Consider the following 19,912-nt stretch of genomic DNA (forward strand, 5'->3'; position numbering starts at 1 on the left):
GACCAGAATTATCCAGTAGTGGTTTGTATAATAATAATAATAATAATAATAATAATAATAATAATAATAATATATTGCAGAGGTTTTGACTTATATCTTGCTTTCATTCTTGAGATTCCTTGTCATGTAATATGAATAAGAAGTCCTAAAATATGACATATTTTACTGTGACTGTTGCAAAAAATCCCCTATCTTTCATTGTGGTCATACTGAGAGTCAGTAAAAGGTATTTTTTCAGGCTGACTGTATGATCAAGACTAACACTTAAATCAAAACACATAAATAATTACATGGAAAGCAAGATGCATAATATACCAATTTCTCATTAGTAGAATCCTCACAAATGTATGCAAAACAGATCTTTATATGACTACATTTATAACTGAGCAAATAAAGCATCTAGTACAACTTTTGACATTGGGAATACGTCCTGATTTTCTGTATGTTTCACTTTTTGGCATGATTTATTTTTTTCCAGAGAAACATCTGTTACCCACCCTAAGGGCTATCCATCCAATTGCATAGCTTTAATTTTGAGACTACATTAAATAATTACCTAGATGTTTGAAATTTCTTATAGTTATTATGCCACAAAATGAAAATATAATAAAACCTTATCAATGTACAGTTCCTTCTATCATCTGATATGATAGTCATGATAATATATGAAATAAGCAAGCAAATATTATAATTTATGACTAAATAGCCATTCTGTTTTTTTTTTAACAGGGATTTCTCTGTAGCCTAAGCTGGTCTAGAAATCACTTTGTGCATCCTCCTGATTCAGTGTGATTACAGATGTGAGTTACCATACCAGCTACTTATTCTTATATCTCAGAGAGTTATGACTCAGAATTGTGAGTAACATGAGAAAAAGAAAATATATTGAATATAGTTAGCATTAAAAACAAAATCTTATTAATATGAAGGAACCATGAATATGGGAAAATCAGTATAGTATTGGTATGTGGTGAAATAATCATGCTTACAATTTTTTAAAAGGTCGTGGCTATTTTTAAGTACTATGATGAATTTTGTTAGTGCATCCAATGTTTTACTCTACTTATAAGCACGCAATATGTAAACAGGCAGCAAGAGCTTTATGTCTGCTGTTTTTATTATTTGGGAGTGAGAAGCTCTCTACCAAGATGACTCTATCAGAAAAGCTGGGTTTATGGAAATGTTACTTTCTTACTATATATTGTTAGCAAAATACTACTACTAATCAAACTCAAAGGCATCTAATGTTAAATTCTACTATAAACAAAACACTTATCAAAACTATTAATGTTCCAATATTTAAAACATCCTTACTTGTTTTAGCCTTAAATGTTGACAAAGTTTTGGGTGTTTTCTGAGTTTCCTCTCCCTCATCATTGGTTAATTAGAACTAACGGTGGACCTATTGTGTTGATTAGATTGCAGGCCTAAAGAAAGTTTGAAGGAGAACTGAGAACACGTCAAAGAATGATGAGACAGAGGTAATGCTGCTCTGTCAACTGCACATTTCTCACTACACAGTGCAATGTGTGCGCCAAGACAAAGAGAGTAAACTGAGCCACTTTGTCTACTCAAATTAATTAAAGATTTTCATTTTCTTAAATATTCCTGGTACTTTCTGTCCAAAATGATCATATATGATTCTTTCAAATCAAGATGGCTTGCTAAACTCATCAATGAACAGTTAAGTATCCAATAAACTAAAAGGGGTTTATCTGGTCATGCTTGTTTTAGCTACTACTTGTTATGAGTCTCTATGGTAATAGTGTTCCAGCTTTATTCAGCAATATTTTAGAAACAGAAGCTAAGATTATTTAGGATTTCATAATAACATGGAGCACAAAATTCTGAAATTCCTAAATTTTTATATTGGGAACACAGGATTGAAGCACTTCTTCAATAAATCAAAATAATGATTAGCATGAAGATCACGGTACTAAAACAAAAAGTGCACAAGTAATTACAAGATATTTTACATTTAAATATATTTTAAGATATAATTTAGTTACAAGAAATTAACCAAATATAATCCCTACAGCATTTAATATCTTACATTCATTATCAAGAAACATTTGATTTATTTTGCAATTAAAAATTAGGAAGCTTGTAAATTCTACCTTGCCTAAATTTTATTCTGTGTAACATAAAGAGCTAACATAATAATTCTATGTTGTTTCCTTCTAAGGGTGCTTACCAGCATCTTAAGTTCTGAATTCTAGTATTCTATTTTCCTATTTGTGTTAATTTTGTTGTGTACCCTAAATAAATTTTGATCATTAATTTGTCTAATTTACCTATAATGACATAGAAAGGTAATCTCAATTATTCAACTATCTCCTTCAGAATGAGAAAGCACAATCTCATTTAGTGTAGGTGTCATCGAGCCCAGAGAAAACAAATTACATCAGAGTGAGGAGTGTAATTACTTAACAAATAAATGGCCCTCAACTGACAGAGTAGGTATCTAAGAATGGTCTCTTACAGCACATCAATTACGGATAAGTCGAGTGAAATACAGCTTCTAGCTTTAAAGAGACTGTATCCAGAATAGAAGAAAGGCATTTTATTTAAGCTAACATTTTAATCAATTTATTCCATCAAATAAAGATCATGCATATTCTGAAATGGATAAAGATTCCTTAATATTTTTCTCAGTTTTGTCTCCAATTGTTATGAATAGTTAGGAGAGAGTAATTTGCCTTTCTTTTTTAAGGGTAGAAAGTGCATTGTTTAAACTACAGTTGAGAATTAGGTAAATTAGTGACCTCAGTTCAAATACCCTGTGTAGACTTAGGCCAGTGATTAATAGTTGCAATAGGTATAGTGAGATATAGGAGAATCTCATAGATAAATGTACAAGTGTTTATTACACTCAAATGAGTATTAATAAAAATCACATTCATATACTAATACATCATTTTCACCACCTAGATTAGGTTTCAGATGAATTTCATAGAAAATAATTTAACCTGAAGTTTATTTTTTCTTTAAAAGTATGCAGATTTAAAAAATAAGTGTACTTATGCATTATATATATAGTAAAAGTATAAAGTTTTAATTAAAAAGTATATGAAGAAAATATCAACTATGATTTATATATGAAGAAGAAGAACACCTAGCTTTATATAGAGAAGAAACAGAAAACAGAACCCCAATTTCATTGATCTTTTATAACCATTATATAATGGGATTTTACTTTTTATTTTTAGTTTATTTCTGTGTATTTTACTGTGTTGTGTGCAAATGGATCTGTGTATGTCTGTTCACATGTGTATAGACTCTTGCCTGTTTATGGATGGGATGCTTGGGCATGTGTGTGAACATGCCTGTGAAGCGTTGAGTTTAAGTTCAACTAGCCAGATTGTGCACTGGATACCCAGTGTCTTCCACTTGAATATTGGAATTACAAATAGGATGTCATGTCATACTACCTTACTAGGGTTAATCGGTCCTCTGGTTCTCATTCTTGCCATAACAAGTTCTTTATCCATAGAAGTGTTTCACTAGTCCCCAGTAACTTTTTAGAACTTAAAACGGAAAAGATCTTTTGAAAGAAGGAAATTGCAATGCACTCTAAATGTTCCAAATGATAATTTGATAGATTACCTTGCAGTACTTTGAGTACTCTGATTAAACAAATTATCTAACAATATGAAGAAAGTTTATAAACTTATATAAAGTGATATAAAATCAGTCCATTGTGCTTATAACAAAACATACTATTTCTAGTCTCCATAACTTCATCTTTAATTTAATTATACTTTGAATCCTGCAAGTAATGAAAGACTTTACTTTCAGCTTTGTGTATTGATACTCACATTTTAAGTTGTAGTTCAGGAATTGATCATTCTTTCTTAACTGTTCAACTATTTTGTGCTACGGTGACACCTACTCAAAAATCTCATGACATTTGTTGTACTGCATCTTTATTATGGACACTCTATATTGCTTCTGGAGTATCACTTTAGAGGAGGCTTGTTATTGTGTTGTAGCTCTGGTATATAACATAATGCCTAATACTGTTTTGAACATCTGGAAAATTAATCTACTGCATGAAACAACATTTTGCCAGTACACAGCTCTGCAAGCAAATCCTGTGTGTCAGGCATGTAAAGGCCTCCTTGCCGCTGCAAATTTGAGTGATTCTTGAGAAAATAGGAGAAACATTTTGCCTCATTAGGTGATTCACAGCAATTATGAAAACTCGTGGACATTGGAACACACAATGCATTTATTCCACTATGAGTTTTGTCCTGATCCAAAAATACGTGATGAAAATGGAATCCAGTGTAGAGAAATGTGTTACAAATCTTAACTTATCATTTGCTAGCTCTTTCGACTCTTGGCAATTTATAATTTGTACCTTTTGCATAAAAGTCAAATACATATTCTGTATGTCTATATGCTGTTTCTTGTCTCACTTTCATATAAAAAGAGATTAGTAATTTTAAAGGTTCCATATATGGCAACTTACTTATATTCTATGGTCACATTTTAAAAATAAGGTTATTACTATCTCTAATGAATAGCTAACACATTTGAAGTACACAAATACGATGCAATTAATAAACAATACAAAATTTTAGTCTAAGTCTGTGAATGCCACAGATAGTACATACACACTCTGTAGACACAGATCTCTTATTGGTCATTGAATTTTCTTAACCAGACCTTGAAGCTTTCATAATTTGTTTTATGCCATGGTTGGCTTTGGATCTTAACATTATTTTCTTTGGTTTGTATCTTTTTTGGTAGCATTATTCTACAGCAACATTTTAATACACTCATTTCCCCCAAGAATTCCACCCTAAATTCACAATGCTTAGTGAAATATTATGTTTTTCCCAAAGAAAATTTCATACTATGGGTAGAAGCAATGGGCAAAATTCACGTATATTGACCACTGAATGATTTATTGCAGTAAAGCATACTAACTTTCTGATGTAAGGCTGTCTATAGTTAGTTTAGAAAAAATAAAACTTTAAAATACTTTATAGACTATCTGAGGTCCTAGAATTAAGTCACAATATTTTTAAAAAATTATGCTAGGCTTTTTTTTTTTAAAAAAAAACTTAAGATTAAAAATAGAGAAAGGGGAGCAGAGATTGTAGAGGTCAATAAAAATCAAAAAAAAATAAAAAAGACATTTTGAGTCAGAACATTTAAGCCTCTATGATTCACGGAACTTTCACTACATTTGGCCACCTTATGTATCAACACTTTGTCTGTCTTTTGTGCATGAAAAGATCCTCATTTTGGTTCTCAGAAACTTTTCCACATTAGAGAGATAGTCTTATTTGCTTCATAAACTATATTCCCAGAAAAATGAAATTCAAAGAAATAAATGAGCTAGCTAAAGTTCACTGCAGTAATTTGTGTTGGCTGCACATCAGACATTCTTGATCCCTCTGCAGTAAAACGGGAACGTACACAAGCCTTGGATCAGCTCCAGTGTCCACAGCAGAGAAAAGAAGTTGAAACTGATCTTACTGTGGATTTGCCAAGGAACGGGGATGTTTTAGGTACAGCATCTTCAGCAATGCATTTATGAGCATCCTTTTTTAATCCGTCAAGCCAGTTAACACATTTTAAAGAGACAGAGGCTTGAGTAATAATTACCATGTTTCCAAATATTTATTTACTGATCCTATTCCAAGCTAAGCCAAGGATAAGTACCTCAGTGATTAACATTAGTTTGTAGACCATATTTATAGTTCTATTGTTCTATATGATAAAAAAATCTTCTGCAGTGGCAGGCTGATACAGCCACACTCCTCAGTCAAATTAAGTAATTAAATACATGCTCCAATAACCATTCAGTGTTCACCTATGTTTTTCATTGTAAACTTCTTCCATAGAAGACTTCATCTAATGTTCCCCTACTGGATGAGCATTTAGGAGAAGTATACAACCAACAATCCATTCTGTCCAACACACCACCAACTGGATATTCTGGTAACAAACTTTGCAAGCCTCGTTTAAATATCAGTGGGATTTGTGGCTAACAACAAAGAGAGTGGGAGGATTTTTTACAAGTGAGTATGTTTTCTATTGGGATAGTGTATGACTTAGCATTTAGCTTCAAAAATGGAACAGAAAATGAATACAATGTAGTCTATTTACCAGTTCCTACTAATATGCTGGTTACCATCAGCAGAGAGGTTTATACACAAACACAAGAACATCCCTTAATTTTCAACTTATCTTTGGGGGCCCACAGATGTGGGTCTGCTCCACCTTTACTAAATGTCAGAGAGTTTGAGCCTACTCTTGCTCTTCAAAGTTATTGACAACAGATCTGACTTAAGGTGGGGCTACAAGAAAGATATCTTGACCTTTGGTGTGGTTACTTGGTATTTTGATTAAGATGGCCCAAAGAGGTGGATCTTTTGTACCTTGACCAAAGTTTAGAGATTTCATTCCTATTCCTGCTCCTTCATTTAAAACTAGGAGGTTTGACTCAGGGAGTGGCTGTCTCCAAAATACTTGATCTAAGTTTTATTCACTGCATATCCTACCCAAAACATCGGAATGCTTAACGCAGGAAATAGAGGCTTGATGACTTGAACTGAAGCAAGTATTGTCCTGGTTGTCCTTTGTGTTGTGTTAAAGTTGTCTTTTGCTTTGTTCCCCCCTTTTGGATTGGGGTATATAATCATATGGAAAATAGATGTGGGTTTATTCAGTATTCAATATTCAATGGATCACCCTCCTGTTCTTCCCCTATGTCTCTGTATTTATTTTGTATCTCTGTTTTTCCTACATGATTTATCCAATACACATGTCCCTACTCTGGAATGTATGAACCCGTTGAGACTGGACCCCGACTCTTCCTCACCCCATCTCATATTTGTTTCAACTCCTTTCATTCAAGTGAAATATCCTTTTCTGATGAAAATATGAGACAAATAGTGGGGGTTTTCTAGTATATGATATTCCAACAGCTTCACATTTCATGGAAATAGAAAATATTTTGTTGTTTATTCCTTAATATAAATATTCCACTTTTGTTTCCTCTGTATTCAAAAGAGAGTCATATTCTACACAATCAGCTCTTTCATTTTTTCAGCTTATTTTATAAGTGGGCATCAAATGTTTCAAAGGTTCATCAAAGATAATAGAATTATAATAGCATCAGGTATTTAATAAAATAGTCTTTTGAAAAACACTTTATTTAAGTTCATAAGAAAAATACTGACAGAATGCTTTTATCATCAGAGGGTAAGTTTGGCACTATAGATCCAGTGACCTTCAAGAGCAGTTTTTCTGAGGAAGAACATGATTCTTCATATGGTATTTCTACTATTAAAAAAAATCACTGGAATTGAAACCTTGATTTTTTTTTTCTACTCTTGTATATTGCTAGTGTCTCACACAGTTTAAGACAGTTGTGTGCCAGAAAATGACATAGATATTGCCAGTGGCCCTTATATGTAATCCATGAGGAATTATCTTGGAGATGTAATCTCTTAAAATACAGAACAAACTGAGACTTACAGAGATGACAGATAAATACTGCTATATAAATGTAAAACCAAAGATTCCATACATTCTACACACTAAATGTGTAGGAGGGGTCAAACAATCCAGAAAAAAGAAAATGCAGAGTAGAAGGTGATTCTGAGTAACACACACACACACACACACACACACACACACACAAACACACACACTGAAAACTATTGAGAAGCATGAACAGCAACAAATTCTCAAGAGTGACACAACTAGAGGCCTTAATACAGGTGCTGTGGTGTGACATCTGGTCTCTTCAACCTAGTAGTCTGTAATCTACATTCCCCAGAGTCCTGTACCCTCCTGCATTTAAAGTCTGCCATATACGACTTCGAAGAAAATTTTCCCAATGTAAAGAAGACACTGAATGATGAGAGACTCTCAAAAGTACAACAAATAAATAAATGAATAATAGTAAGTAAACCTTCCATGTCTGAGCCACCATTCTTTTTCAAATCAATCTGTTTTTATTAGCTGAAATATTGAGATAGATGCTTATCAATCCATGTGGAACAGTGTTGATGAAAAATTACATCTAAGGATCAATGAACGAGGTTGATATCTTGATGCATATGGACTACAAAATACCCTGTCTGTTCTAGGGTTACTGTACATCCCAACAGTTAAGATACTAACTTTTTGTTACTCTTAGACTAATTTGTTACTTTTAGTAAGTGTCATCACAAAAATTCTGTTGAACTCTCAGGATGACTGAGACATAAAAATACATAATTACAAAAATTAATAGTAGTTTACTTTCATCCTTTATTTTTTTCTTTTTAAACTGTAGGAGATTGTTGCTTAATGTAAAGAAGATTAAACCATATATTGTAAATGTCACAAAGTATCATTCTTGTAATTCCATTCATACAATTTTCATGTGTATATACATGTGTTAAATTTTTGTGGAATTTTTAAGATCACACGTGATGTGCTAATGTGTGCTGTTTTATTTGTGATAATTGGTATACTAACGTGGCTTTACATTTTTCAGCTGTCTCATAGAGAATAAGAATATTCCTGATAAATGAGATAGCAAACTCTCCTTTTAACTGTTGGCTTACATGTCACTGGGAAGATACAGAAATTCATGACCTGTGCTCCTTGTTACAAGGACAATGTTCTAAGCGAGTTTTGTAAATAAATAAATGAAGGTAACATAATTAGAAGGGAAGCATACTCTGTAATTCTCTCAGAATGCATGCTGCCTTAATGATCATTTCACACAGGTGCAAAGCAATCATACGCAGAAACACTCAATAGATTGGCAAAATGTATCTGTTTTCAAAATTACAAAATTTATTTGATGAAATGATACCTCTTCTCTTGAGAATTTCCTGGAATAAAGCAATATCCTGAAAGTTTTAGACATACATCATCACAACAATGATGCACAAGGAAGATGAATTTCCAGAGGGAAATAATATTTTCAAAATTAGTGGTTACTGATAAAGGGAGTCTTCAGAAGGAAAGGAAGTTGTATGCTAACATTTTAGTCTGTGCTCTTGGGCACTGGGAAGTTTTAGAGGCCAAAAATGTGCTTTTTTCTTCTTGGTTATCATGGGAATAGGATTTAATTTTCATCAGGTTACATAGCATAATACCTTCCTGAAATGACTTACTGACTATAAATGCAAGGGGGTGGTGCTCTTTGCTTTATTAAGAAAGTACAAAATACATTTAAAGACACTAGATACAAAGTACAGAAACCATGATAAAGATGATTTATTTTCTCTTTGTCTGTCTGAAAAACTATCAATAGTATACATCTGCTGGGAAGTCACTGAGTAGGGAACATGGGAAAGAAGACAGGGTAACATTCCATCTTCCTCACCAGGGACAGATAACAAAATATTTCCTCTTGAATTAATAGCAGTAGCAACTGATCAAAATTTGGTCAAATTAAGATTATAAATTTTGAGAATCTATTAGAGTTATATGTAAACAATCTCTCTTTATTGGATGCAATAATTGCTAATGTTTCATTATGAATAAGACTTCTGCAGTCTTCATGTCAAATGTGAACAAGATTCTTCATTTTTATTTGACAAAATTATTAGTATTATTATTACAAATCTTCACCTTCTCCCATTTCCTTCCCCCCTCCCAAGGCTTCCCTGCCCTGTGGGAAGTCCAAGGTCCTTCCCCCTCCATCCAGGTCAAGGAAGGCGAGGATCCAAGCAGACTAAGTTCCCGCAAAGCCAGTACATGGAGTAGGATCAAAACTCAGTGCCATTGTCCTTGACTTCTTATTTAATACAATGTAAATATTTGATACTAATGAAAATTACTCTCTTAAGAATTTGGCTTTAGTGGAGAAATACTTTATTCTCGCTAAAGAATGGACATGTTGTAATTTGGGCATTTTTGATTTTTGTGTTATTTTATATATAATAATCTGTCAGTTGGTGAAATTCTTAAACCACTATCTTTACAATGACTAAGGTAGCTTGGTTTGTGTCTTTTTGCCGTTGGTTTGCATCTATCAAATACTACCCTTTTAGAACCATTTAGTCCCTTCTCACTTCCGTGATATTTCATTAGCATATGTTTTCCATGCAACATTTTCAGCCTTTGTTAATTAAGTAAAATATTATACATGTATCTGTGTCACTTAAATGTTCCTTTAAGATAAGTCTGTTGGCCAGGAAACTTTTTCATTATCATCTATTTTCTTCATTATATTATTTTATGCATAATTAAACTTTTATAAAACACCTACTCTAAACTAAATATGCTTTATTGTCACTTATAAATATTATCTGATAGTGAATAGAAAAAAAAGATAAAAAAATTCCACATTTGCGCCGTCTTTTTCAATTTATCGTGAGATCACCTGTGTGCTGTGTCATTCATTTGTCTTTTCAATTTCCCTCACCATCTAGTGTGGATCTTTTTATCTTAGTGTTCTCCCATCAATATCATTTTTAGACACATTTGATATAAGCAAATTGTCTTAAGCGTCATCTATCTAAAAAAGTCATTATCTTATCTCCATTTTAGATAATAATTTTCTTGATACAGACTTTGTTACTGACTGTTTTTCTCTGTGGACATTCCATTCCAGTACATTCTGCAGTCTCTTTACTCTTTCTAGAGAGAAGCTAATATTTGATCTTGGTGAAGTTCCGTTAGCTTTCCCTCTTGTGGTTTTCGAAGTTTCTTGGCAGTCTCTGGTTTCACTAAAACGTGTCAGTAAATAAATTTTTAAAAATATATCCTATTTATGTTCTGAGTGTTTAGTATTTCTTTAAAATATTTTGACAGATTTTTTTTTCAATCAGGAGTTGGATTTGCTCTTAATCCCATTTATTTATTTATTTTTTTAGGCTTCTATTTCTATTAAAATTCTGGATCTCTTACTCTGTGGATTTTTATTCTCTTTGTGAAATACTCTAAGACCCCATGGCTCTGTTAGTTTTAATAATACTATTAGGTGGTTATGTGCTATTTTTGTCGTCATTAATATTTTAGTTTTGCAACTAAGTACTTTAGATGAAGATTCTGGATTCTAACCTTCTTCCAAGTAACTACAGGATAATATTATCTATTCGTTATTGTCTTAAATTTAGTTTTGAACTGTGTTAATAACAGTGTGCTCCCTTTGAGAACTCTGTTCCATGTGGGTTTTTCTTTTTCTTTTCTTTAGGCTTCCAAGCGTTGTCTCTATGTCAGTATTGAGTAGTGGGCAACTTCTAACTAATCAGAACCTCTTTAAACACACCAATGCAATCAGTTTCCACACATGGTGAAGGTATGGTCAAAAATCAGTGTGTTCAGGCTGTTTATTTTTCTGCTTGGTTTGCACTGTTGTCAAGTAAATGATGGAATTGATTGTCTACAGTTCACATCACCAATATATTGAGAAAAAATTTATTTGTTGTGGTACATTTATTATTTGATTTTTTATTAAGTGGCATATCCATATTTGAAACAGTTTCTTTTTGTAACAATATTTCTTTCTCTGCCTAATTGTCTTCTGCTTGTGATTTTCTATATATCACAATCAATATACCTTATGAAAAACACAAATTTCATTGTGACATTTTCATTTCGTTTATTTCATTTTCACTGCGCTGATAAAATGTTTTGACAAAAATCAACTTGGGTGAGAAAGGGTTTTTTGCACTCTCAATTTCAGGCTATGTTCTGGGAAACCATGGTGACAAGGACTTCAAGTGTCACCTCACATCCACAGCCAGGAACCGAGAGAACAAGATGCATGCGTATGTAAGCTACTGTGCTCGTCTACAGTCTAGGGCATACACCCACCTTCTCTCAGGCAAGGTCTTCTCTTATCACTTACGGCAGTCAAGTCAATCTCACGCAAACATTCCAGCAGGTCAAATGATATATGCAATCTCACCCCGGGACTCTCTTTTCAGCCGCTTCTTCCCTGAAATTGACAATCCTAGATAGCCATCACTTTGCTCATATTTACCCACATTATCCTCTCATCTCTTTCACCCTTCTTTTATTCATTTTTCTTGGTCAAGTAGTTTCATTTCTGTTTCCATGTCGCTATCATTTGTGAATATGTTAGTGTCTAAAATCTACTCCCTCACATGACGGAAAGCATAATATTCTCCATGTTCCTTCAATTTCTTGTGACTGCCATGATTTCACTTTTAACTATGGCTAAAGGAAGCCCCATTCTGCACATATGGAGCAATTTCTTCTTTATTTATCTCTTGGTGGACTTGGCGGATTTTATTAGCTTGCTTGTATGAACAGTGGCATAAGAAACATGAAAACTTAGCTCTGCAGTCTGCTGCCCAGGATCCCTTCTGATGGATCACTGTTTTGAAGGTGTCCTGTACAAACCTTGCACAAAGTCCTGAAGAATATCACAAAGCTGTCCTCTGAAATTTCCACTCTCTCTTGCATCTGTGTTCTAAGATAATATTTCCTTTTTTAGACCAAGTTTTTTAAAAGCTAAAAACATGGACATCCCTGTAACTTTCCATAAGTACATTGGTAATATTTTTCTTTTTAATTTCCTGTGTTGCTATATAGATTCATCTGTACTTACATAAATAAAAGGGCCAAGGCGATCTCTATAAACTTATGTTCGATTTAAGGAGACTAAAATTTTATTTAGAAAATATTCATTTAGAAAAAAACTATTCAGAAAGTATTAAGGTTTAGTTTTATGCATTTGTATGTTTCTTTTCTCTCTCTCTCTCTCTCTCTCTCTCTCTCTCTCTCCTTCTCTCTCTCTCCTTCTCTCTCTCTCTTTCTCTCTCTCTCTCTGTGTGTGTGTGTGTGTGTGTGTGTGTGTATGCCACTTGTGTGTGTATTCTTGGAGGCCAGAAGTGGGTATGAGACCCACTGATGCTAATTTTACAAATGGTTGAAAGCACCCAGACATGGACTTTGAAAAGGGAACCCAGGTCCTCTGCAAGAGGAGCCAGTGTTCTTAACCATGAGTCACCTCTCCAGCCCCAGAAAACCCACTTCTGTTTCAGCTAAAAGCTGCAATGTAAATTAGTATCTTTCTTGACAATATTTTTGTCAATTTCATATGGATATTTATTATTTCTTTAGTGTCATTTCACGTTTCCCCCTTCGAATTAATATTTTAAACAGAACTTAGAAATCTCATATGAAGCAAATTTGAACACTACCATATCCCCAGATGGCCACTATTTCTTTAAGATTTGATGTGCACTATCCAAAGGCTTTTTTTCTGACTGCTGATTGAAGGGAAATCTTCTGGACCTGGTTCTGCTACTGTCAATGCAGTGACAGTTCAGTAAACACATTCTGACTGAGCCGGACAAACTCTATTCAACTCTGTGCACCTGTCTCTTCCTTTCTCTTCACTTTACATTTCATTTTGAATGTGAGGTTATTTTGTTGTTGCTTTTTTTTTTTAAACTTGCTTTGAGGCTGTGCAGGAGAAGTAGGATCTGAATTAGCTGTGAAACTAACTTTTATCAACTTGCATTCACTCTGTGACATTTGGAAGACACTGGGATGCTAATACTAATTAGGATAATCAGAGAAACAGGAGAGATGTTTGAGCAATGCCAATATTCACAGACAAGTAAACTGAAAATATACTTAAGGACAGAGGAGTTGGTTCAAAGGATAAAGAGATTGTCCCACAAGCATGTCTCAATTCTAGACTCATGTAAAAGCAAACTAGGTGTTGCTTCTGAGTACTACCCCAGCACCCCAGCGGTAGACATAGGAATCAGCTGGGAAAGCTGATTAGCTAGACTAGGAAAAATCTTTTAATTGTGAAACCATACCCTTGCCTAAATAGTGATGGAGAAAACCAGCTAGAACCAATTTCCCATCTCTACATGGACATGTGTACACACACACACACACACACACACACACACACACGTACCCAAACACATAAAATGAACACACATCCACACAAGCACACCACATAATATGTATGTCTTGACACCTATTGCACTCATGACATAAAATTTATGAGTTCATACTCTGCATTTTTTTGAGTTTGTATCTTGATTAGTTTAGCATAGTTGTCTGTGCTTTTATAATATTCATTCTTAGTCTTATGTTCCTTCTTTTGATAAAAACACAGAATTGTTGATTACTTCCCTAATTCTGCCATAAACCTCTATGTTATCTATAATAAAGTACCTTTTTGTGTTGGTATATATTAGTTAAACAAAATTTTTCTTGTCAATGAAGTTAAACTTTTTAAACTATATTTTTCTTTTTCTGTACATTATGTACGTGGGCTGGGGGAAAGGGAAGGGGGAGAGAGGGGAGAAGAGGAGGGTTGGGGAGAGCTTGGGGAAATGGGATGGTTGAGATGGAGGAAGGACAGATATGGGAGCAGGGAAGAAGATATGTTAATTAAGGGAGCCATTTTGGGTTTGGCAAGAGGCTTGGCTCTAGAGGGGTTCCCAGGACTCCTTGGGGATGACCTCAGCTAGCAATCTGGGCAGTGGAGGAGAGGGTGCCTGAACTGGCCTTGTCCCATAGTCAGACTGATGACTATCTTAAATATCACCATAGAACCTTCGTCCAGCAACGCATGGAAATAGAAACAAAGACCCACATTGGAGCACTGGACTGAGCTCCCAAGGTCCAGTTGAAGAGCAAAAGAAGGGAGAATATGAGCAAGGAAGTCAGGACCACGAGAGGTTGGCCACCCACTGAGACAGTGTGCCTGTTCTAATGGGAGTTCACCAAATCCAGCTGGACTGGGACTGAAAGAGTGAGCATGGGATCAAACTGGACCCTCTGAATGTGACTGACAATTGGGGCAGACTGAGAAGCTAAAGATAATGGCACTGGGATTTGTCTCTACTGGCTTTTGGGGATCCTATTCTATTTGGATCCATACCTTCCTAAGCCTGAATGTAGGGAAAAGGGCCTTGAACTTCCCACAGGGCAGGATACCTTGCCCTCTCTTGTGACTGAAATGGGAGGGGTGTGGGGAGGGGGAGAGCGGTAGGGAAGTGGGAGAAGGGGAGGAAGTGGAAATTTTGATTGGTATTTTTTATAATGTAATAAAACATTTAAAAATTCTACTGGTTTACATAGATCCATACATCGTTTTAGGATAGTTCACATGAAATGTGTGTGTGTATAAATAAATATATATGTGTATATATATATATATATATATATATATATATTCAACTAAACTCTAATGTTGGTAGAATTTTAAGGAGAAGGGGGAAGTTGATGGAGGCAGGTAGAGGAGAAATGTGAAAACAACTAAATTTAGAGCTAGAGAAACAAGGAAGGATGTATTTTCTTTATACGGAGAAAGAATTTTTCCAATAAAGGATGTCTTAAACTCTGCATGTAAATGAGATTTACTCTTCACCACCAGGTTTAGGTCTATAATTGTACATGAATATCATATAAGCATGGGGCTTTGCAAATATTCAAAACCAATACTATATAAAGACATGAATTAATCTATGACAAATCTTACTTTGTATAATTTGATAATATTTCTCTATTATTTGTTGTAGGACAAAATTTGATCTTTTTTAATTTATAATAAACAGCAATTTAGGAAATTCCAAAGAATAAGATATAGCTATCTGTATTGGGAATATATAACAAATTTTTCTGTGTTCACCTCCCAATAAGACTGAACCTTTTTACTCTTCTTTTATAATAAGTTAAGGACTGTAAATATACTCATTAATAAGAAAAGGTTTTTTTTATCTTGAATTAAAAACTTTAAGCAGAGTTCCACTTTAAAATGCAATATATATAAATAGCCTTTAAAAATGTAAGAGGTTTTAGGCACCATCTTAAACAACTGTGTACTTCTATTTTTTTCTTTTGTTTCTCAATTAAATAAATTAAATGACATAAAAACTAACATCCCTGAAAACAAAAAAAAAATTGTAATTAGAGAAATTTTTGGTTAATATAATCCAACATTCAATGTAAACCCTTTTGTGTTTTGTAGCGTCTTGTATTGTTCTGTTTCTTTTGAGGCCCAAATAAGAAATTGAGAATTGAGCAAATTAATGGAAAAAAAATTAAGCAAGTCATGAAGTCTGTGGCAAAAAGACCATTTAAAATACACTTACAACTGTCCCACAAATGGGCCTAACACTATGAAAGAAATTCAGTAAGTAATAAAAACTTCTTTCTTCTGTTTTCTTTTGACAACAGAACTTAGTAATGTTGCTCATGACAATTGCCTCTGTGTGTGAGATTTACCAGCTCTGTTGATAGAACATAGGTCTCAATAGCTACTGTGGTCACTGTTCTTATTAAACCAACTTTGAAAGGGAAATAGGACATACAAATACAAGTATTATACAGGTCAAATTGTGAGTAGAAGTGTAAAAGAGTCATATTAACTACAATATAGATATGCAGTCATTAAATAATTTATAAACACATAAATATCCCCTATGAAAATAATAGCTATAAAACTAAAATATTTTTGTAATTGTGTTAATAAATAATAAAAACACCTCAATTCCCCTACCAATAATTAGCATTATTTCATAGCTGACATCTCTAAGCAACTTTGTCCTGTAGGTTAAAGATGTAAAATTATGAAAAATTGTAATTGTCAGATTTCTTACAAACTACTATAGTCAATGAAACATAGTTTTATTCTTATGTATACATGAATTAACATAACTGTTTTATGACAAATAGCAATGTCATAAATATCGCTGTGATTGGTAAGGTTATACTATTTTTAATAATGTAACATGAAGCTGCATAAATTCTCCTTTGTAATCTCTGGTTTTTTAATGGCTTCATGTTAATATGCCACACCCAATTTCAAATAGTGTGTTAAGGGGCACATATAAATGCATACTCATTGGAGCATTTTCTATGTCAGCTATAAAATTAACCTATTTTAACATGAAAACAGATTGAGAGAACCTACCAGTAAAGTTCACAACCCCATGGTTTTTGTTAGAGGAATATGGCTGGTTATCATGTACTGCTCCACTCCAGAGGAAATTGACTTAAACAGTAAAATTAAGTGCTTAAAGAAGGAAAAGTATTGAATAATTACAAGTTTAATTAGTGAAATATGTAAATATAGGTCTTTCATATTCTAAAACTGTCAGCTCTCAACTAACTTAATTTCTTGATTGGGCTTAGAAATTAATTAGGCTGTAGTTTTCCTTAGCAAGCTTCATTTGCACACTGAATAGCATTATGGTGTATCTGGTGTTAAATATTATTTATGAGAGGAATAATATTTCCACAAGGATATATAAATGATGGATGTGTTAATATCTATGGTAGTGAAGAAATAACTTTATACTTTTAAGTATAATTTTCTGGGATACCCTGCATCTAAGAGTAGAACTATCAATTAAAATGTCATGCTTAGAAGAAAAACTACATCTTTCTCCTCAGGTGCTTCCTTAAAATTTTCTTTAATGTTATTTTCTGTAATTATGCAATAATAGAAACTGAATGTCAAATAACTAAAATATAAATATGAGATATTCTCTAAAATTTTGAGATGCAATGCTTTACTAATTTAAAAATTATTTTAAAATTGAAGATAAGTAAAAAGTACATAGACAAAATAGGAAATAGATAACTTTTGTGTGTATTCATATTTACTAACATACATGTACCATATTTGCACATGTACAGGTGTGTGTATATATATGTGTGTGTGTGTGAATGTCCATATACTTGTGAGTATATAACCTATATAGTATATATAGCATATATAACCTATATGTAGTATATATAGCATACACTCACATGTATATATGTATATGTATACACATGCACCACATTTGTAAATATGTGTGTATATATACTCATGTCTATGTTATATGTAAATATGTCATCTACTCACATGTATATATGTGTTTAACATGCATAATTACATATGCGGCACATGTATGCATGCTCAACATGTATATAAACATACATATATGCACGTACCACATATGTATTCACATATATGTGTGTATGTGTATACACATGCAATATACATACAAGTAGATAATATATACAGACTATATATTATGTCTATTATATAGTATATGATTATATTATATGCAATATATATATGCATATATGCATGCACCACACCTGCACACTTGCAGGTACACACACACACATATACATATACACTCATACATACATACACACTGACGATGCGATGTGGCCTCTATTTGTATATATTTGGTAGTTATAAATCAAGTGAATAAAGAGCTCATCACTCACTTTATCATGTTATCTTTAGCTTTCTATTTATTTGCCCCACCTGTTTTTTATCTTGATGTACAGATGTGGATTCACATCTGAACCCTTTTTTATGTGTCACATAGTGATTGTTCATCAGAAACTCTTGGACAACATGTAGAACTATAGTTTCTTCACAGGGATTTCAGCTTACCTGGTCAATAGTGAGAACAAATAAAGCCATAGATATTAAACATAAAATATGTAAGAGAAGAATTAAAGTTCCAGAGAAGAATGAAGATCTAATATCCCTTGACTCAGGACAGACTGTAACAATGACATCACTGACTTTTCTGTCCTGTAAGACCCAGACTCAGATTTGGAGACGCATATAATTTAGAAAGGCCAAACAATACAGAAAAATAAATCATCATGCATATCTTTTCTCTCTAGTTAATTAACATAGATTGCGCATCCTAGAAAACTTGCTCTTTTAGACAATACTATTCCAGTATATCCAAACAATAGTGAACAATTAAAGTAAATAAGAAATGAAAGTGTAGTCGCATCTATCTGGTGTAAAAAGAAGGGAATTCTCAAAAAAGATGGTTGGTGGTATTGTTTTGGGGTGCTTTTCTTAGTTTTCTTTTCTTTTCTTTTCTTTTCTTTTCTTTTCTTTTCTTTTCTTTTCTTTTCCAGAAAAGAAGTTGCAATGAGTTAAGTAGAATGAGGAGGCTGTCCTAAGGAAGATGACACTGAGGTGTCATGAAGTGATGCATGAGATTTAGAAAAGGACTCTTACTTAGAAGATGTATCAAGTTGGTATTACCAACAAGAACAACTTGTTCCCCTTCCACTAATGGCTAAACAAAACTTTAGCAATGCATATTATAAGTCTACAGTATGAAGAAGTGGCAATGTTTGTAGGGAAATATCTCTGTCTCTATTTTGTTCTTATTGAAGATTAAGAAAGTTGTGGTTTATATGAATTCAGAAAGAATTTTTGTTGATTTTTACTGAGCTCTATATTTTTCTCTGTTCCCTTCCCTGCCTCTCTCCTCCCCTTCAACCCTCTAAAAGATTTCCCCAATATTTTCTTTGGCAGAACAGAACAGCCCTAGACAAAGGGTGAGATCTACGTCTCCATTGGTACAGATGGTCCTAATTAACTAAATTATGTCTTTAACTAGGCAAATGAACTAGAGGGAACTTGAAAACTTTGTATTGAAGTTTTTAGTGTAACTTCATAATGTTGACAACAGGCTGTATTGCAGTAGTTTTCTGCCTTGAACATTCTTTTTCATTAAATCAACTGTCATCTCTTATCAAGTCTGTAAATTGGCCAACATGCCCTGAAATAGCAATCTGAATTATCACCAGAAAAGGAGGAACCTCTTTGTAACCCCATCATTAATTCAATGATAGTTTCTTGTAACTTTGTCTATACTCATTGGTACTTTAATATCACAGGGAGATTTAATTTCTATTTGACAGGTTCAAGTAGATACATAGTCTTCTATTAAATAAAGTCTCACTGCAATGGGTCATATATCCTGACATACTTAGTCATGTTGTATTATTATTTTATTTGGTCATGAATTCCTGACTTCTCCTTCTTATAAAGTCACCTTACTCTGCTAGTGCAAGTGCATAATTCCAAATATACAATGTGTTAATAACATAATATTTGTCTTAGTTAAGCCTGCTCTATTTTGTCCATAGGAACACCAAAACATCGTTATTTGTTGTTTGTTTGTTT

At 33.3% G+C, this 19,912-nt stretch overlaps 2 long non-coding RNA genes across 4 annotated transcripts; both read left to right on the plus strand.

The window, feature by feature from the left end:
- Window positions 1–216: 216 nt before the first annotated feature.
- On the plus strand, window positions 217–19,710 carry LOC126488635 (uncharacterized). Of its 3 annotated transcripts, none has more exons than XR_007588771.1 (6): window positions 217–800; window positions 1,419–1,481; window positions 11,654–11,742; window positions 14,518–14,719; window positions 15,938–16,102; window positions 18,853–19,710. It is a non-coding gene; the product is annotated as an uncharacterized lncRNA (long non-coding RNA). The 3 variants fall into 3 exon arrangements; XR_007588772.1 differs by lacking the exons at window positions 217–800; window positions 1,419–1,481 and adding exons at window positions 7,012–7,926; window positions 11,162–11,266; XR_007588770.1 differs by lacking the exons at window positions 217–800; window positions 1,419–1,481 and adding an exon at window positions 7,012–7,926.
- LOC126488636 (uncharacterized) lies at window positions 5,420–6,861 on the plus strand. Its single transcript, XR_007588773.1, has 3 exons — window positions 5,420–5,522; window positions 5,859–5,955; window positions 6,816–6,861. It is a non-coding gene; the product is annotated as an uncharacterized lncRNA (long non-coding RNA).
- Window positions 19,711–19,912: the final 202 nt, after the last annotated feature.

This window comes from Alexandromys fortis, unplaced genomic scaffold, assembly GCF_014885135.2.
Source record: "Alexandromys fortis isolate MF-2015 unplaced genomic scaffold, M_Fortis_MF-2015_v1.1 scaffold_215, whole genome shotgun sequence".
NCBI lineage: Eukaryota > Metazoa > Chordata > Mammalia > Rodentia > Cricetidae > Alexandromys > Alexandromys fortis.